The sequence below is a fragment of the Phyllostomus hastatus genome, unplaced genomic scaffold, assembly GCF_019186645.2.
Source record: "Phyllostomus hastatus isolate PE091 unplaced genomic scaffold, TTU_PhHast_1.1 phas_scaffold_193, whole genome shotgun sequence".
NCBI lineage: Eukaryota > Metazoa > Chordata > Mammalia > Chiroptera > Phyllostomidae > Phyllostomus > Phyllostomus hastatus.
This window is the reverse complement of record NW_025334015.1, coordinates 7,636,436-7,657,478: the sequence shown is the minus strand read 5'-3', so window position 1 is coordinate 7,657,478 and position 21,043 is coordinate 7,636,436. Positions and strand designations below refer to the sequence as shown.

The 21,043-nt window shown below is 44.2% G+C and overlaps 1 protein-coding gene and 1 pseudogene across 5 annotated transcripts in view; one reads left to right on the top strand and one right to left on the bottom strand.

Moving 5' to 3' along the window:
* NTM (neurotrimin) overlaps positions 1 to 21,043 on the top strand; it is a 939,739-nt gene that overhangs the window by 654,299 nt on the left and 264,397 nt on the right. The gene's annotated exons all lie outside the window — the stretch shown is intronic.
* On the bottom strand, positions 20,351 to 20,456 carry LOC123832635 (annotated as a pseudogene).

Sequence of the window (21,043 nt, the reverse complement as noted above, 5' to 3'; positions counted from 1 at the left end):
CTTATCCAGAAATCAACTAACCATAGACATTATCGATCTGAGGATTGTGTCTTTAAAATCTTTGTTGGGCCCTGTACTTCAATGTCACTAACTTCAAGTTCTATACCAATATATCTGTTCACCTCACATATCAGTGAAGAACATTTTCAGGGTAAATGTTGTTGGATGTCTGTATCTAGAAGGTCAGCCAGTGAAAAGCTTACTTAAGTAGGTGATCAGACAATGGCAAATAGTTTTACATTATATCCAGAAAAAACCCAAGAGGCCATTTTGACTAACCCTCATCAGTATCCGCAGAGGAACTCTATCTTGGTGCTGTTCTCTCCACACCTAGTTGTGAATACAACTCAGAAGGCTGAGAGTGTAGGGGTGAAGGGGGGACATACAGGGACAGCCTGTCCTCACTGTCTCAGAGAAATACCCTCTTTGATCTCTGGTGGATTATGTCCCATGTGCACTGCACCTTGGCTGGCTGCATGATTTGATTAAAGCTTTTGTACTTTCTTAACTTGATGATCATTAATTTTTCAGGTCTTGGATTAATGGCTAAATCTGTGTGTTGATCAAAAAACTTTCCTACTGCTGTGGACAGCTTATCTACATATATACCCACATTATGAACAATCAGACACTAATGGGGTATTGAAAATATTTGTGTATTTTTAGTCTCCTAGCACCTTGGCTACACAGTTTTAAACTTGTTCATGCTCATATTTGTGATGTTTTTCTGCCAGGGTTTCTCTTTTTTATTAATGAAAACGAATCTGTTTTATTTGTTGTTCTTGTTGTCTGTTTTCCTTTGTAGAACTGAGAGGACTGGGCAGTGAGAGAAATTTGAAATATCTCTTTGTAGCAGACCTTAAATGAACTTAATATTTTGGCTCTCTTAGATGTTCATTTAATTTGTAAGAAGTTGTATTTATGAATACACTACCCCAAAGTGGGTTCCCTCTTTTTTTCTACCTCTGTAGTTCTCATTGTCTGTATCAGTCATTTGGCAGTTAATTATGTACTGCCTTGTGGCATTGTAATTTAACTTTTTATGTATTTACATTATCTCTGTAAGTGGACCCAGATTCTTGAGGGAGAGAATTGAATATTAAGCTTCTTTGTTTCCTCTCTAACACCTAGCAGAATGCTATGTGCATAGTCGGCTGTCAAACAATATTTGCTGAATAATCTACCACACAGAATTTTGTTAATGCCTCTGCATAATGGTCCCAAGGAGAATGTTGCATAAAAAGCGACTATAGTCTTCCCAGTTTTAAAATATTCGGTGAAATGCTACAATAGTGATGTTTCAAAGGTCTGCAGATTAAATGTTAAGGGGGGCGCAAATTGGCTGTTGCTGTGTGTGCCTGTGCACGTGTGCAGTATTTATGTGCTTGTGTTGGGGAGCCTGTCCCTTTCATCTCTAATATTGGGAACCTTAATCAATTTTCCCTGATTAAGGATGAAGAACACTGTGTGGGTAATGGATATCTTGCCATAAATGGCAAGACTGTAATGCTTCAACTGAAAAATCATTAAATCCCAGATTTCAGCCTCTCTCTCGATCACCTATCAGCAGCAGCAAATCTGCTTTAACAGCCAACAATCCCCTTATCTCTCGGTGACTGTGGGCCCCGTGCTGCTGCTTTCTGTAGATGGGAGATAGAGCTGCATCATTACCCAGAGGTGACAAGAATGTAATTTACAGGCTCAATCAGTTCTAGTTACCATGTAATTACAGAGTTATTACATGGTCATTTGTTCCTGATGGACACCAGTGATCTCTTATCGTGTTCTACTGTAGTCTGTTTCTTGTACAGCTAAGGTGTTTAGTTTCTTCTGCATGGAGTGTTAAATGGGGTACTAGGGAGGAAGGACAGAAACAATTTGGGATAAGATGTTGATTATGCTGAGATGCTATTTGTTCTCCTCAATTGGCCTGGTGATAATAACAGCATCCTGTGGCTTCCCTCCTCTAGGCTCCAAGTTCACATTTTCTCCATAAGAGAGAATGGAGACAATATTCTACTTGGCAGCATGGGGGAAATTGGGTGTAAGGAATATTCTGACCCATCCCACCCAGCAATGAGATAGCAATATCAACCTCAAGATTATGTCACTGCCTCTCCTAATTTGAAGCTCATGTTAACACAGGGCCTGTTGGAAGAAAAATTCCTTTTTATAATGAAAAGAGGGGGAAAGCATTTAAGTGTGTAATTTAGTATCACAGGGAAATCACGGGAAGGTTCAGGAACCTGCCCAATGTCACTAAGTGAATGCTATGTCTGGAATTCAAACGACAGGGCTTGGCTTCTTCCACTCAAGCCCATTTTAATGAATTCCTGTCATTAGGTGGCAACATGCTTTTAAAAGCACAAGTATGAGATACCATGTGAAGAAATCTGAATATTTCTGCATATTTGCACCAATGATTTAGAGAAGCTCCTTAATCTGGTTTTTATTAATTATCAGTTGATGTGCATGGTTCCACTTCATTTGCTGACAGTGGCTAACGTGTGAATTCCTAAAGCCATGGCACGATGTGGGCTGTGTGCTGCAGTCAGCGCTGGAGCGAAGATCGGGAGACCTGGGTTCTTGGTCTCCGAGTTTTTCATTCACAGTACAGGTAGGAGTCGATTCGGCAGCCTGTTCAGGCCTCAGTTGCTGTCTCTGGAGAATGGTCGGATGGACCAGATGACTGCTGAGGCCCTTTGCAGCTCTGATGGTTGTCTATGACTGAGTGGTTTAAGTTGGCCTGTAGGCAAGTCTAAAAGCAGCTTAGCATCTTCAGACAGAAGGTCCAAGTCTCAGGGAGATAAGAGTCAATGGTGTTATCAGAAATGCTTCATGTGCATGGGAGGCAGAAAGGTGCTAACATTTACATCACATTCTAGTTGATGGAATGCTGTGAATCATTAGCACACTCTCTTCCTTCTCTCTGCTCCAAACACCTTGCCAACTTAATTAAAATACTTTTTTTTCCTACTGAATGGCTTAAAAACAGCCCTAATTATAATGTAACTGCTATGTAACTAATATGTGCAGGTAATATTGTGATTATAGATAGACAGCCGTATGCTACTATGTAGCCATTTTCGATGCTGTTAAATTGCTGAAGCAGATAACTCCATGTCCGTGCACAAAGTAATTGCATCAAAGTAATTTTTGTTTGCAAATAAAACCCAGCTTAACTGTGTAAATAGACAGATCTGCAAACAGATATTATAACATGCATGTGTGCACACATGTGGGGCTGCATGGCAGTGATTTCCCACCTGCAGGGGCGATGTCAGGAGATCTGGGGCTCACCTGTGGCCTGTGTGGGCTTCTTGGCTTCCAGCTTCCTCTGAGTTCTTGTCCTGCTTTAGTAATTCTGAGTCATGCCATTCAAATAGGCTACTGAAGGCGATACGAATTTGTTTTCACTAGAGGGAAAGGGTTGTTTCACTCAATCCACCTCTCTTGCCCTCACTTGCTCCCCTTGTGCATTACTTGGCCAGTGTTGTTCCCAGGGTGGTCCTCTCTGGCTAAGCATTTAATATGGAGGGAAGATTTTCTCACTGACAGGACAGGAGAGTTGGTTCTCTGACTTGGGCCTTCTTCTTGCCTTTAGGACTGCATGGGTTTTGAGTCAAACAAAGGCATCCAGCTCTACCTTCTGCAAGTCACTTCTCTGAGTTTCCATTTCCTCAGTCGGAAAAGCAGCAGGGGTGCTAGGATCTGTTTCACAGGCTGTTAGAGGATCTGAGTGAGGATATGCGTGTGGTGTTTGGCACGGTGGGGGGGGCGGGGGAGCGGCCTGGCACGGGATCAGTGGTCAGTCACTGCTGCTGCTGCTGCTGTTGTTTCCCTGCATGCCGCCACTGTGGTGTAGGCACCCTGCTATTCCAGCATGACTTCCTGTGCCCTGTTAACAAAGTTAAGTCTGATTTCAGGCTCATCCCGATGTGGGCCATCACCTCCAAAGAAGGAAGCCTGTGGCATTCATCAGGGTTCTCCAGAGGAGCTGGTAGGTTACATAAGCCATGTCCTAGGCATCGCCCCTTTCTTCCTGGAGGCCTCCTTATTACATTGAGGTGCCTTGGTGCACTGGCCCCCAGGCTACGGACAGGCAGTAAGGAGTGGTGGACAGACCATTCTAAAACTCTCCAGCCTTTACATTTTGAGAACAAAGTTTCATTTGCTCTCATACTCTTCAGCCTCTTTGGAAGCCCTTTCTGCTGCCAGTAGGTGATCTAATTAACCTGTCCAAGTCTTGAAAGAAGAAAACAGACCTGAACCTGCCCATGTGCTTCGTTTCCAGATTCTGGTTTGGATGTCCACTCACCATCTGCCAGCTGTGTAACCATGGGCATGCCATTTGAGTGCCCTATGTTTGCTGGTGTAAAAATAGGGTACTATCTAATTCCATGGTTGTGGCAAAGACTAAACTTCATATATGTTCATATATGTGGAAGTACCTAACAGATCACAGCATAGAGCAGGCATCCAGTAAATGTTCATTTTGCTCTGCTTATGTAACCTACCAGCTCCTCTGGAGAACCCTGATGAATACTACGGCTGTCTTCTTTGGAGCTGATGGCCCGCATTGGGATGAGCCTCAAATCAGACTTAACTTTGTTAATAACAGGGCACAGGAAGTCATGCTGGAATAGCAGGGTGCCTACACCACAGTGGCATTATAAAATAAACATGATGTTCCATGTCTAATATTTAAAACAGAAAAGGTTTCAGTTACATTTATCTAGAGGGGAGCCCTTCTTTGTTGGAAATGCACATAGCCTGTATCTCTTTGTTGTTTTTGCTCGGTGTTGTTTTATTCATGCATTGGGCGTGTTTAGGGGAATCTTTTTTGTGTGTTTTGTTTTTGTTTCATTCATTTGCAGGTAAGGCGATGGGAGAGAACTCCACACAGAGCCCATTGTGTGAGGATGGCATGTGGAAGTGAGGAAGGCTCCCTGGACTGGGTCTAAAGTGCTGAAAGCAAAAGGACTAGTTTACCAAATCCCCTCAAATGTATGCAGAATAAACTTAAGCATATTTAGACAGTCAAACATTGCATCTTTGTCTCTGAGCATTAATGTGCTGGCTTGTGGGATTATTAAACTATAATTCCCTAAGATATATTTATGTCACTCAGTGGGTATGCATGTACGATCATTAGCAAAGCCATGATTTGTGATTCCTGCTTCTCCGTTGGTAAATGGGAACAGATTGAGGACCTTGAGTAATGTCAGAAGCTGGGGCAAACACCCACCCTTGTGCCTTAGTCCTTGGAAAATTCTGAGCCATAGTGGAAAACTGTAGGATTTGCAAACAGAAGACATGAGGACTTATTCTGCTACTGCCATTAATTAGAAGTTTTGCTGCCGATGAAAACTGTGTTCTTTCACGGGATTGAGAGAAAAGCATTCTACAAACCCAAACATGGGAGATTGTGGTGTGGCAGAATTTATTTGGGGGGAATAGGAGGCTGCCCCTGGGTTTCCAATGTCCTATCTCTGTCTATCCTACCATAGTAAAAAGCCCAATTTTGTCTCTGTCAAGGCCAAAACAAGGCCAGTGTCCAGAGTCTCTGTTTCATATTAAAGCTTAGTCTTTTGGAGGACATGCTGTCTGCTGTGGACCCTGGTGGCTGCTAGACCCCATGATTGCTACGGAGAGAATGAGTGAACCAGTGGGGTGTCTGTGTGTCATGGCGCAAGACAGAGAAGGTCTTTGTTCCCTGGGATTATATTCTCTCAGGCTTGGGAAGGACCAGGAACTTATTAAAAAGTAACTGATCAATTTCCCAAGCTTTTCTGGGCTTCTGATGGGTCCACCCCCTAACCAATCTATTCCCAAGATCTTCCAGGGTTGTTTCTCTCATCCAGCCCAAACCTTTCCCCAGGCTAGACTGGCAGGCATTTCTGATCATCATCTGGACTCCTGCTATGCCTGTGCTCGCCTCCCCCTTTATATCATTCTATCCTTTCCCCCGTGAGCTGCCTGAACCGACTCAGGTTCCCTGGGTTGTGCGTGAAGCTGTAACTTCCCGGTGAAACGATGATATCTAATTCCCTTTGCTCTCTTCCTTTTGTAATATCTAGCTACCTATGCTAACAGTTTGACTTTGGGCAAGTCACTGAATCGCTGTGAGGCTTAGTTTCCTCATCGGTAAGAATGGAATAATGTTTATCGTATTGTGAAAATCAAGAAAGCTACATATAAGTATGTTAGCATATTAATAAACTGTAAAACACTAAATATAGTTATGCTATTCGTTATTAGTCATCCTGAGTTATTACTCAGCTATTTAATCTGGGAAATGAGTATCAGGGTTATAAGCTAATCATTATAAGGGCCTGCCTTTCTGTTGTCTGTGTTAAGTTCATAGTCATGCAATGTTTAGATATTGGTGAGTGGCAGGTGACTGACTTGATTTCTTTCCTAAATGTCAGGTAAACATCTACATGCTTTCCTCTAGAACTAAAATGAAGAACTCAGTTGGGTCAGAACTTAGAGAAGCAGCTTTTTCATATGCCAGTAATGAAAAAGTAGTATATGAAATTATAAACACAATAGCATATACATTAGTACCCTCCCAAAATGAAATACTTAGATATAAGTTGAAGAAAATACTTGTACAATCTATGTGAGAGAAACTAAAAATTTTAATGAACAAAATCAAGGAACCAAATACATGGAGAGATATTGCATATACAAGGACAGGAAGACTCTGTTTGTCAAGATGTCAGTTCCTCCCAACATGATCTTTAAATTCAATGCAATCCCAATCAAAATCCCAGAACATTATTCCATAGATGTAAAAACAAACAAACAAACAAACAAACAAACAAACAAACCTGGTTCTAGAGTCTGTAAGGAGAGGCAAAAGACCTAGAGTAGCCAACACAGTATCGAAGGAGGGGAACGAAGTTGGAGGACTGACACTACTGACCACAAGACTGAGTGCAGAGCGTAAAGCTACGGTCATCACACAGAGTAGTAAGAGAATGCACACGTGGGTAACCGGGACGGAGCAGAATGTAGAGGATGTGTTTTACTTTGATCTTAGGTGTTACATGGCATGCTCCTTGTCTTGTTTTGGCCTCTGTGTGAGCTGAGGGGAATAGCCACCCTTCTAAAACTAATATGGCTGCTGTAATTAGAAATGCTCAAGATGCATTTACACTTCCTGCTGGTCAGTCATCTCTCCACAGGGTCCCAGATGTGATTCTTTGTGCTGAAGAAGAATGATTTCACCAGCAAATAAAAATGACATCCAACTCCATAGGCACAGGGTTTGTGTCCCTCTTGTTCATCTTTTATCCCTACCACCTAGGACTCTGTCTGGCATTCAGTGGATGCTCAAAATAAGTATGCGTGAGCTTATTCCTACAGTGGGCGAAGGTACTTCATTTACGTCTCTGTGACATAGTAGAAGCATGAAGAATCCAAGATTAAAGTGGGGAGTTCTGAAGGCAGGGGCTGCTATTAGGAGGCCAGAGCATATATAAATTGATTTAGAAATCCTTTTACATCCTTTATGGGAAAAGGGAGATTTGAAAAGGATTTCTTTTGGCAGTGTTCTATGTTTACTTCCATGCTCTCGCTACCGTTTTTGGTTTATATCTTTCCAAACTCCTGTATGACGACTAAAGATGTGAGATCTGTTATAAGGGTTGACCTAATTCTTTCTCCTCTAAACCACATGGGCTCTGGTTAATGGGTTTGCCAAAAGCAAAAGGAACAATCTTAACCACCTGTCACTTAACAAAGAACCACATGCCTTTCAACAGGTTGTGGGGAGGGTGCTTCTGACAGACTGTCTATCCCTCACAGAGCTCCCATTGCTGTATGATCACTGAAGTTCAGCATGTATGAGGCCAGGGACTCAGGGACGTGTGTGGCCCTCCATGGAGCCACAGACCCTGACTCAAGCAATTTGGGATCACTCACAGTTTGTACAAGGTTGGAAAGTGGTCACTCATTTGCCCTTGGTTATTCCTTCTGGGTCAGTTCAAGCACATGGCTCAATCAGTCTCCTCATAGCTGGATGTCAGGGGAAAAAAATGGTCACAACATCAGCTATTCAGGGAAACTACGGTATTACTGTTGTTCTAGCACTACCAGTTGATGTCTGTAGGGGAGGAGAGAGTTAAGATTGCCAAGAATCATCCCAAGAATGAAAGTACTGGTCTGTGTAGATCACCTGGCCAACATCACTTTGTCCTAGAATCATTCTCCTGGTTAAAGAAGGCCCAGTCTTATTGGGATAAGTGACCATGATTTCATTCTAATAGGTTAAAGGACAGGTCCTGACTGTGTGTGTCTCAACACTTGATACGGGGCTTATATGCATACTGTGAGGCTGTGCTGGGGCTGACAACCATCTCCTAATCTCAGCCCCACTCCTCAGAAGTAGGCCTCTGGTGATACTAACTTTGCCTATGTGGCTCTTTCAAGAACATATAAGACCTTTGCATGTTAAGATTTATGTTACTGCTGCAGTACATAGAAATCAGGATAGGCAGGGCATTTAGTGTTTCAGAGATGGGAAATCTGAGACCCAAATGAATATGAATTGTAGAAACCTGTGTGTCCATTCAGGAGAAAGGATGCCTCTCCTGAATATCCTCATTTCATATTGCCTCTTGTGTGCATCTTCTCATGGATCAAGATGTTTTCTGATTTCTGTATCTCCACGATGGCCCACAGCCTTGAGAGATGATGAAAAATACAAGACAGAAGATCTGGGAAAGGAACGAGAACCAAGCTGCCCCACTTGCTGTCATGTGTACTTCCTGGGGCACAAGGCAAATCAGTCACCATAACAGAATTCTAGTCAGAGCAAATCTTCTAATGAGACTGCCTTCAAAGCAGCCAGCGCTTCCGTGAGTTGGCCTCCATGGAGCCCTGCCTAGAGAAAGGGGCCTCGGCAAGATGAAAGGAAAAGGCTGTTTCCATTGTGTAGTAATAGCTTTAGACAGTTTCTTATCGGGTTGTTTGTTGCATTCTGTTCATTGTCGGGAGACACCGTTCCTGTGATAAGCCGTTACACATTTCTTTGTACTCTTTAAAGGGTTAAGCGTTCACAGCTCTGTGAGGCAGTTGCAGATCTAAAGGAAGTGAGTAAGAGGTGATGCTGACAGTGTTGCTGGGAAGGAAGAAAAATGCGAAGGAAGTCAAAGTGAGAAAGGAGGGGACGAGGGCACGGGTAATGGAGCTTGCCCTCGAAAATGTATTAGGCTACCCTTTTTAAAAATTGATAACATTTTTTTTCAGTGTATAGTTCTACATTTACAGATATCTGAACTTATCCTTTTGGTGCATTTTCTTATATTTAGCTTATTTTACAAACAGAGTAATATAATTTCCTATATAAGTAATTATATTTTAGACATGATTATAATGGTTATATTCTATTCTACAGCAAGTCCACTATTTCCTTAAATATAATTCAACAAGAAAGGCACAGAAGGTCTTTAACTGCCAAGTTGGAGTGCAGCTGGGTCAGAGACAGTTTCCATGAAGCACGTTTCTCCAGTGGGGGTCAGTGTCGGTGGGGTAGAGGTGCGCTTTTCTGGGCTCCCCCTTTCCGGTGGCGCAGCGTGACCGGCCTGCATCACAGCATTCTGGATCACTAGCTCACTGTTTTAGACCCTCTGGAAGAGGTGATTTTTTTTTCTGAGTTTTTTCCAGGACTCCCATTATCTTTGGAAATCCATCAGTAGGTGCACAGCAGTGTTTTGGGTGAGAAAATAAAAAGACGAAAGACTACTGTTGTCCTGGTTCTGCACCAGTTAAGTATAGAAATATGGTTGCTTATATAAAGTCAAGAAATCAAAATGGAATTTGGTCTGCGCATCTGTCTTTCCCACTAGACTGTAGCCATCTTTACTGCATGACCTTAGATGAGTTACTTGACATATTCAGGTCTCCACAATGTGGGGTAATCATAGCGCCAACTGCACAGGATGGTTTAGAGGACCAAATGAGACGAACAAGGTAAGGTGCATGAAGTGCTTCGCACCGAGATTGGCACTGAGCAAATGCCCAAGGAATGGTGACATGCTTGTCATTGTGTCATTATTGTCATCATTCTGAGATTTTCCACCACAGAGACAAATACTATGTGTCTTTGTTGAAGACATCCATAAACGTTTGTTAAATTGAACTAAGTCTTCTAAGTAAAGATAAATAAATAAGAAAAAAAAGGTGTTACTTTATATGATAACACATCACTTCTGTTGGCCAGTGGAGAACACATACACCCTTCCTGCTGTGAGTTATTATATTCTCTGAATGCACATAAGCCTTTCATATGACCTAATGATTAATGACTTATGCAAAGAAATTTTAACACCATTAATAAAATAAAATTAAGCAGCGAGCTTTCCCTACTTTTTTTGATAGTGTGAGGTTTTCACCTGTTCTCCTGGGCACAACAGGTTTCTGAGAACATGCAGAACACAGAAAATAGATCAGATGGTGCTCCATTGCATTACCAATGTCTTCCTGCCAAGCGTGGGCTGGATCCAAGGTACTCTTCAGAGAGAAGGACCTTTGGGGCATGAAGAAAAGAGGGCAGCTGAGTTCCCTATCTTTCATCTATTTATCTATCTATCTATCTATCTATCTATCTATCTATCTATCTGGTATCCTTTAATCCCCTTTGCTAACTCTAGTCTTTCGTGTGCTTATGGACTGAGATCTGAAATGGGTATTAGTCATTCAAGGAAGGATGAGCAAGATTCTGGCACAGGATGCTCAGGAAAGGAAGTCTTATCCAGTTAACTGAATAATCTTTCCATGTTGAGGTCCAAATTCAATCAGTGTATCCAGGCTGGGCTGATGCTGATCCCTGAATGTCTCTTATGAATAATTTGTCCCCAGGCCTTTGCAGAGCAGGGTCTCCATCACAGATGACATTTTCCTTTTTTTGCAAAGACTTGGTCTCAAACTCTGTTATTCATTTTGAAGCAAAATGTCCTAATCTCTGAAACGAGAATTCTCAGACTTTGAAATTAGGGAAGTCTGCCAGAACCCAGTCATCACTGAAATTCCTGAGAAGATGCTAGCTGCCGGTCATAGCTCCATTCTTGACCATCGTGGACTGGGCTGGACAATAGGCTAGCTCAGCTAAAGACTCATGTTTCTGGCACACTTTCTTTCTCTGAGACCCCACTGTTTTCTCATTTAACAGCTTGGAGGCCAAGAAAAGAGAACTCTGTCTTTCCCAGTGAACTACTCCTCGGTGTGATTTTGAGGATTCCATTTCATCCTTGAACCATAGTTGAGCTCCTCTCCAGATAAACATGAGTGGACCAACTGCGTGCTCTCCAAGCGTATGGTGGGATTGCCCTTGTAGCCCTCATGCCCTCACTTCCTATGTTGACCTAGAATCTAATTCTTAATTAGTTCATATCAATTTTTTGTAGCTGTGTGCAGCTAGGCTTAAACTTGCACATATACTCTTAGCGACATTTAAACCCTTAGGAGGAAGAAGCTGTTTATTCTTTATTTGCCTTTTGGATGAGCTTGGAGGCTAGAGGTGTACATGAGAGTCTCAAAGCACACTGCTGCCTGACCAATACATGGGCTTCCTCTTCTCTGCTGAATCTGAAGGTAGAGGAGCAGCAATGCACCCCATACAGGCATGCTTCCAACACTCCCTCCAGTTCCCAAGCACAGCCCAAGAGCCTCCCTTGAATACCAGACAATCTCTTCTGTTCTGTAATGGTCTCTGGGCCTTCCCACACCTCACACAACCCCAGCACCTGTGTGGGGAGTGGGTGTGCCATTCTTTGGTGCCAAGAATAGAAAGTGCCAAGTATTCCATCCTGGGGGTGAAGAGTAGAGCCACCAAAGCCCTTGCCCCTTTGCTTGTGTTTTCTCTGAAAACAGGAAAAGGGAGGCTCTCTCACTCATTAGAGTGGAAAGAGTTCTGCCTTTCTTGACAGGATTCCAGCGTCGCTTGGAAGCCATGTGTGAGAAAGCAGTGTGAACGCTGTTGACGTTTGTGGATGGCTGGGTCCAGATGGCACTGACAATGGCTCAGGGACCCAAAAGTCAAGGGACCCCAGTAGAAGTTGTTTTGGTCTCAGCATTGGCATCCGACATCCTCAAAACAGATAGACAGACGAACCAAAGCAAACAACGGCAGCAGCACTAACAAACAAAACTAGAAGGAGTATGATCTCCAGATCGAAAGAGCTGTTCCTTTCTGAGCGGCTGCTGAAACATGGCAGACAGCAGCCAGTTTCCTTGCTTCACACCCGTCTGTGTGCAGTGCCGGAAGGGGTGGGGGGCGGCACCAGCGAGTCCCCCCTACCCCACAGGAGACTTCAGTCTACCCGACACAAGGCAGAGGACTCTGTAGTATGGCTTGGGATTTTTTTTTATTTTGTTGTCAATTCTGAGCCCAAAGGAAAGAAAATTAAGTTTCTCAGATGTGGCCAGGTCATGGAAAATGTAATTGAATGAAAATATAATTGGAGGGTGATGTAGCCTCCTGACTTTATGGTTACACACCTCAAATACTTACTGACAAAAAATGAAAAGAACAAGTCAGACACATCTGACAGAAAGGAGAAAAATCAGAGCATAAAGTAGATCTGAAAAAAAATTCTTGAGGGACCCCTGGAGGAAGATGTCACCAGGTGGCCCAGGGATGGAGACCACGTGGGATCACATGGGCATGGGGCATTTCTGAAGATAATGGACAGAGAATGTTTTTCCCTTCACCCTGTCACCTCTGTCAGGACTGGTCACCTGTGATCAAGTTCACTGGGTCCTTCTTTTTACCCATTTCCAGCTCGTCTCTGGAAGTAGGGCTGGGTTGGGGCAGGGATAGGGATGGCAAAGTAGAAGAGACAGGAGGCAGCACTTCCAGGGAGCTGGGGAGTCACCCCCTAAAAACACCTGTTTGCTGTCAGTGGGATCTCTCTCACAGTGGCAGGCAGAGGGAGAGGCATGCCCTTCGCTGTGACCTCGCTGCCTTTGGCACTGCTGGAGATGTTTACAACTCCCGTCACACTTGCCTGGGACCAGGTTCTACTCATGTCTGTGGTGTAGTAGCTGGTGGGTTCAGGCTTGTCCAGGGAAGATGGTGCTGTGTTCAGCTAGAGCTGCAGTGTGGGAAAATCAGGGAGAGGCAAAGACAGACCACAGAGGGGCAGCTACCTGGTTAGCTCATTCAAGAGGGCAGCCAGGAAGGCTCTGGTCAGTTTGATGTACCTTCTCCTGGATGGAAGAGGAGCAGCCAGCTCAGGCAACCTGCCCTCGGGGAGAAACTGGCCTCCTATGCCCCAGGCTCTTTCTAGGGGGCTCTCCCAGTAGAGTTCACAGGGTCTCCAGCCTCAACACCAGGGTATTTTTAGAGATGAATTGTCTCCTTCCCAGCTGCCTCACTGACCTTTTCTGACTTTCAGGGTTGGGCTATCTTAGAGGCAGTTGGGAATTTGCTCAGTGGCATTTACCTAACAGAGACCACTGGCAGCCTGACATGCCTGAGTGACTTTAGGGTTTGGGAGAAAGTACAAGTAGGAGAATGGGGAGGGTGGGAAGGAAAGATGGGAGACATAAGCTCCTCTTTCTTGCAATGCTGTGCAAGGCTGAAAGGCAGGCTAGGTGGTAAATAATTACCCAGCCATGGGCAAGCAGTGGGAGACCCAGTTCCCTAGACATGCAAACCCGGGTCTGAAGCTCGCAGGGCTTGAAGAGCTGTCTGTTCTCATAGCCCCTGCCCCTCTGGAACAGCAAAACATTCCACAGCTTGTTCTCATGCCCCATGTGGACAAGCCCATCTCTTGAAGACTTGTCTTGTTCTGGACATTGCTGCAGTAGATTCCTAGCAGACAAAGAAGCGGAGAGAGGTACTGGGCACTTCTGTTCCTGGAGGAGATGCATTCAGTAATAATTTATTTTGTATACTGGGCACTATGCTCACCATTGGAGTAAGAGAGAAACCGCCCTGCCTTCGTGGGTGTTACCATCAAGTGAGGAGACAGCTGTCAACACACAATGACACGAGGCATGGCTTACAGCTAAGACCTGGGCTTCAGAAGGGAAGTGTGTACTATGGGCGGGCTGCAAGGGGACATGGCCTGGACTGAAGAGGCTGGAAGGAGTGCCATCTCAGCTGAGACTTCAAAGAAGAAGAGAAATCTAAGTAAGGGGGGCATTATAGAACTCCCAGTGATCGAAAGGTCCTCAGGTCAGAAGCAGCAGAACCCAGGGACGCCAAAAGGCCTCTTTGGTGGGGACAGTGGCAGCAGAGAGGAGCTCACATGGGCCGATAAGTGACTCCCTTTTGTCTGCTCCTGCTTTTCTTTTCATAGTTATATGTCTTGCTTCCCCACAGATCTGATGAACAACCTACATTGTCTTGTTCCTCCTAACAGATAGTAGGAACTCCGTAGACTGGACTTGATGACTTCAGGGCTATGCTGTGTGTCAGGGTCTGGGCAGGGGGTCTTGGTGCCAGCTGGCCAACTAACCTTGACCAAGAGAGGTGTCTTGTTTTGTGGTTGAGGATTTGCCTTCTGAAGGCAGGTATGTGTCTATTCCTATCCCTGTTATTTTGGCCAAGTTACCTCATCTCCCTAAGTCTCAATTACGTTGCAGAAAAATATAGGTAATGCCTATCTTTATTCATCTGCAGATAATAATGATGATGATAATAATAATAATATTTCTCTGCTAGACACTGTTCTGGGGGTGTTTCATAGGTATTAATTCATTCAATCCTTCAAGTGACTCTGTGAGGGAGAGAATATTATTATTCCTATTTTATAGATGAGGAAACTGAGGCACCTGAAAAATTATTTACACAGGTGCCAAGGGGTAGAGCCCGGGTCTCGAATCCATGGATTCTGAGTGGGGAATCTGCACTCTTACTTACTGTGTTTTTCTTTATATTGTCAGTTCCTTCAGAGCCCAGAGTTGCTGGGGATGCTGAGTTCACAGTGACCAGAGGGAAGGAAGCGAGGTGGCCACAGTCAGCCAGGCTCCCTTCTAATCCCCCTTTGTATATTGGTATTTTGTCTAAGGCTATTATTTTCCCATGACATTAGGCCCCTGTGTCCCTGGGATGAGGCGGGAGGAACCTGAAGGGAAGGCTTCAGCTGCTGGGACAGCAGCCTCTGGTGGTGACAAGCTGCCAAGCTGGCAGCAGGACTGGCTCAGGAACTAGAAGCCCCCATTATCCCAGAAGCCCCCCGTGGGAAGAACGTCAACTGAGTGCTGACCACTCCTCATCGCTCACCCACACATGCCCATCTGCAGTTTTAATCCAGAACGTGAGGACCAGAGCTCTGTCTGAAGTTTCTCAAGTGCTGGGTTTATTTCAGAAATGATTGTCGGGAGCTCATGGATGCTGGTTGCTTATTGCACTGTGATCCCTGAAGATTGGATTCAGGGCTGTGGATGCTGGCAGAGTAATGGGCCTGACCTTGCCAGTGGGGTCACTGACTGATTGCACCAGCTGGACGGTGCTCATCTTCCAGGCTGCACAGAGATTGGAGGCGGGAGGATTAATTGAATTGGTGGGGGAAGTGTCACCTTTAAAATGTGGAAAAAAGCACACACAACAATTCAGACCATTTGTACAGAAGTTAATATAATTATTAAAGGGGAATAAAAATATTGGCATGTTAAGAAAATATCCAACTGGTTTAGAAAACTGTTTTCTAAATCCTCAACCCACACTTATCCAGAGGAGGAATACTCACCAATCCAAATTTGCTCTTAATCCTTAGTCCACAAAAGTGTGATCCCACCATTTCACCAGCTAAGAACTGGTGTGAATGCTAATTGGAGCTCTCCCTCTGCCCTCCCTCCCTTTCTTGTTTGGATACCAGCTTTCTCTCTGAATTTGGGAGACCTGACTTATTGCCCCCCAGAGAGTAGGGTTTAGATACTACATTCACTACTCTCTTTGGCACTCACAGTGTAAGTGACACTTTATCAGGTGAGAATGTGAATCTTGTCAACAGCCCCCCCCGCCCCCCCCCCCCCCCCCCCGGCTCTGCCAGCTTATCGGGGAGAGGGGCAGGGAGAGCAAGATTCCGAGGGATGTTCCTAGTCCTGTTCGTGCCCGAAGAGTGATAGATAATAACATTTCCAGTCAAGCAATGGCAGGAAATCTAATGGACAGGAATTAAGGCGCCAAATGGAAAAGTCAATCGCATATGCAGTCCAAGTTTCATATTTGAAGGAAATGTTATTTGATTTGGAGTCTCCCTCCCCACCCCGACTCCGCTCCCTTCTGTGAGACAGGCGGAATAGCAGAATTAATTCTCTCTTAGCAATCAAATTTTCCAGGCTCAATGAGTCTCTCTGTGTGTGTATAAATTTTCCTTAAACTTGTACTCATGCTTTGCAAATGTATATTTCTCAAATGTGTTAGGTATTTCAAAGCCCCACATATGTAAAAGGAAGAATCTGTTATTTCTTTTCTTGTGATGTCTTTTGTTACCTCTAAAGTAGACTTAAAGCGAGAGCTAAAAGAATACAAATAAAATTAATCACGATACTGCTTCTGTAGTGTTATCCATCTCATTTGTGCGGTGTTTGATAGTTTTCCGCTGCATTTGCATTGCACTTGATCGAAATCACTAATGGCAGTGGAATATCAATCACAAAAATAATTATCAACTAAACACTGGGCATGCATGATTTAAGTTAATGCTTCCCATAGTTCTAGGAGGGAGCAGCTCTCACAGCTGCTCCTCGTTTACCAATAGAGAAACTCAAGCTTACAGGGGTCAGGTAATATGCCCAATATCTCTCACTCAATAAGTGGTGGAAATGAGGTTTGATTCCAGGCATTTCTGGCTCCAGAGCCTAACCTCTTAAAAGTTTCACTGTCTCTTGGTGATGACAATGAGGCGCAAAGGATTTGTCAAGGCACGAATGAAGGAAGGACAGGTCCATGCCCCTAACTGAGGTTTTGTCACCTCTTACAGCTGCTCTTCTGCCCTTGTCTAGGCAAGAATCAAAGAGAATCTAGTCACCACATCACTGATTCCTGTAGGGTAGAAACCTCGTTGTCCCTTTCTCAATGCAGCAGGTAAAGGTAGTGGAATTCTGGAGCAAGCCTGCCGGTGCTGACGTGGGAAGTAGAAGGGATCAGTGAGGGTGGGGGGCGGATCTTCTAAGAGTGAAATAACAAGAAACAAATGAAGGAATACTCACTCTCTCTTTTCCCACCATCCATCCTTCCAAACAAAATTTTTGCATATTGTGTAAACACTAGCTTCAAAGGCTCAAACAGAGAATTCATCTTCTCTAAAGGTGCCCAGGTGTTTCTTAAAACAGAAGGTATTTAATATGTTTTCTTTGTTTCCCTTGTGTTTATTACCATAATTGGTGGATTCCCTTCTAGTAGCAGCTGTTAATCCCCACCACCCCCACCCGGCGCCAGAGTAGCTGCCCTGAATCTTGTGATCTGTTTAGAGTAACAAATGGTTACCCAACAAAAATCAACCAGAAAAAAAAAAGATGAAAGCAAAATAAAACCTTGTGTCTCAGCCTTTTTCTGGACAGAGGGCCTGAGGTTCCATATAGAAACTGTGTGCACTCCAAGTCAAGCACCTTCAATTTTCTTTTTTTTTTCCTTTAAGCAAAGCTGTAGATTTAGCTACGAAGCCTTTGTCTATGCCATATATGAATGCACACAGGTGACTCCATTTGGAGGCATATTCACTGAAGACAGCCAAACAACTCTGAATACATACCTCTTTTCTGAAGAGCTCAAAGCAACTTTGTATTTATTATGCGGTTTCTTCTCAAAATATCCCTTAACATGCCAGGGTGACAGTGATGATTTCCACTTTGGGAGACAGGAATAAATGAAGGTGCAGTTAGTTCACAGTGAAATAGAAGAATGCCTCATCTCCTTGAATGTGCTGGTGGCAAACTCGACCTAGACCAGGCCTGCAGAGGGAGACACAGGTGGGAGGGACAAGAGTGAACACACCACTTTATGACCTTGAGATTTTGGAGCACTATCAAATCTACCTTGAATGGAAAAAAATATTTGTAGGTAGTCCGGTAACCTTCTAAAAGCTCAGCCAAATGATTCCGTAGTTTACAACTAAGTTAGTGAAATGATTATGGTAGATGACAGAACTGGGACGGAAGAAGTGGAGAATGAGTGCCCCCTTCCTGTGGGGACTGGATCTTAGAATGACACAGCATGGGAGTCGCTGAGGAGCAAAGGCAGGGGCCTCTCAGCAGGCCCTAAAGGGCTTGCTGCGGGGATGTAGCAGAGGGTGTGGGACGTGAGTAGGAAGCAGAGCCTGAGAAGATCTCAGAGGTGCTGCAGTGCGGGTACACAGGTGTTCTTTAACGTGTTCTGCACATGGGGAAAGATACACCTTCAGGGGATGTAACTGCTGGGGACATTTAGGTATTCCGAGTTCCTGGCCATGTGGACATAACAACAGTTGTCAAGAGCAGAAAGTCACACTCAATGAATATGTTGCGTGTGTTGATTTTGTTTTACTTTGCTTGGGTCTTCCTCATATTGACACCGACAGTAGTGACTGAGGGTGACAATTGTGTACTAGGGACTGTGTTAATAGCCTTCACTAAATGTCCTCATTCTGCCTTCACAGCATGTTGTCATCACCCCTGTTTTGGAGGTAAGGAAGTCAAGACTTTTAGAGATTCAAAAACTCATCCAAGGTCACACAGCTTGAAGTAACTGTGGGGCGTGGGTACTCAGCCACTACTATGTCAGGCCTTTCTCGTTAATTTGTTTAGAAAGGACTTTGACATTCCCATTGATTGGCCTAAAGGCCCCAGCACAGGTCTAGAAATAAAATGCCCTTTGACCAGCTGACGCTGTAGTTAGCTCCCCAGGTTCTGATCCTGGATCCGTCACTCACTAGGTATGCCACGATGATCAAGTTATTTAACCTCTCTGTGCCTTGTTGGCTGGGGTAAAGACTAAACGAACAAATATTTATAAATTACTTCAGCAAAGTTATTTGCCATTACAAGACTTTGAGGAAAGCTTTCAGGTTAAGTGAACGAAATCAGAGAGGGTCCGTGTTCCCTGCTAAGCAGTAGACTGGAGCGAGCCATGTTACAAAGGATGAGCCTGGCTGGAGGTGGCATCAGATACAGCTGTATTTTTGTCAATTTCCATCCTAAATCTACTCACTCAAACACCTTTTATAGGCACTAAATTTGCTTTAGGCTGATGAAAGCAGATGTTCCATTTAGGCCCTCACCCCTCTCTCCTACCTGCCTCATCTCAAAGACACACATTCCCCCTCAGGACTCGCTCGGGGCACCAGGAGCCCATGTGTCTGATGCGGAGGATGGTGCTTGGAGCAGTTGTTTCTGGAGAGCCAGCGCCACAGAGGAGTTACCCCATTATCTGGGCAAACTCGAATAATGTGAGCCCATCAGATAAACAAACATACCAACTCAGAAATGAATAGAAACATGTTTATTAAAGTGGAAGAAAAACAGCTTTTTGGCACTGCTAGCGATACAGCATCAGCAATGACAGCTGCAGCCTGGGACCACAGGCAGGGAGTGCTTAACGCCAGCAGTAGATATTTCCAAGCAAAGAGGAGGTACACACATGTGTGCGGGTGTGTGTGTGTGTGTGTGTGTGTGTGTGTGTGTGTGTGTATTTGAGACAGAGAGAGAGACAGAGAGAGAAGTAGAGGCATAGGACAGAGACTGGGCAGGGTGGCACACAGGTGAAAGGGCAGTAGCAAGTGGACATGAGGCCCAGGTGAACATGAGACCCAAGAGGACCAGCGTTTGAATCCCATCTCTTCTAGCCTGGAGGTGGGTAGCCATAGTGCCTTTACTTGACCTCTCTGAAAGTACTTCTTTATCTGCCCAATCCCACTTATAGTCTACTCTTGTACATCAGGGTCACATGGGACATTTTCAACAGCTGGCACAGGATCTGGCACATAGAAGGTGCTCAAAAAATACCAGTCCTCCCTGCAGCATTGTGGCTGAATATGCCAAGAGGGCCTATCAGGTCTGTGCTTCCCGAAGGAAAGGTGAGGTGGGAGGAAGCAATAAATTGTAAACAATTTATTTTTATTGGTGGAATTATTTTTGCAGTGGGTCAAGAAGTATAAAGTGAGAAGCTTTTTTTTAAAATTAAGAATTAGATATGTCCATCTTGTTTTCAATAAATCTAAAATATGACTAAACTATTACCTTGTTCCAAACTTGGACAGTTAAAAAGGGAATGTGCAGCATGCACGCGCATGTGAGAGAGAAAGAGAAGACCAATGATAATGAGTGTTGGACTACAATCCTAGGTTTCTGCACATTCTCCCATCCTAACCCTGAAGGAGCAGTTCAACTTTTATAACTTGATGATTATTTTTTTTTTAATTTTATTTTAATCATTGTTCAAATACAGTTTTCTGTATCATATATTAAACTGATCAGAACAGATACTACACTTGATCTTAGCCAAAAGGCTGAGAAGCGATGACTTGATGGATTTTTAATATACAGTTTCATTGGTAGAGAGGATCCCACTACATAAAAAACAAGTTTCATAGCCACTGATGCCTATGATTTGATATCTGTTCTTCCTCAGTCAAATGTGAGAGCACAGGGATCAATAGCGCATATAGAAGGCGATCTATGACATAGGATGAGTCAAGGAATTCATGAGCGAATGATGGAGGGGCAGGAGGAGGAGAGAAGAGAGGAGGGGTGGGAGAGGAGAATCAGGGAGCTCCTCTCAAATCCCCTGTAAGTAAATGAGCCCCTTCTGTCATTTTTTTCATTTGTTGTGCCCTTAATCTCATTGATAGCCAAGGTTTTACTCTGGCACAGATGATCCTCGCCTTGTATGTTCAACTTTTGCCCAGAGCATGCATTCTCCAGTCTGCTGCACTGAAAGCACATCTCACACACCACAGGTGGACTCTGCGCCCCGCTGATGAGCGAGCTCTTGCCCCACGGTGCTGCCGCCAGCCAACAGCCTCGTGACAGGAGTGCCGCCTGCTTTGTCAGCACAGCAGTGTTCATACACTCCTTTGACTATATACTGTGCTCTTCCCTCACAGAA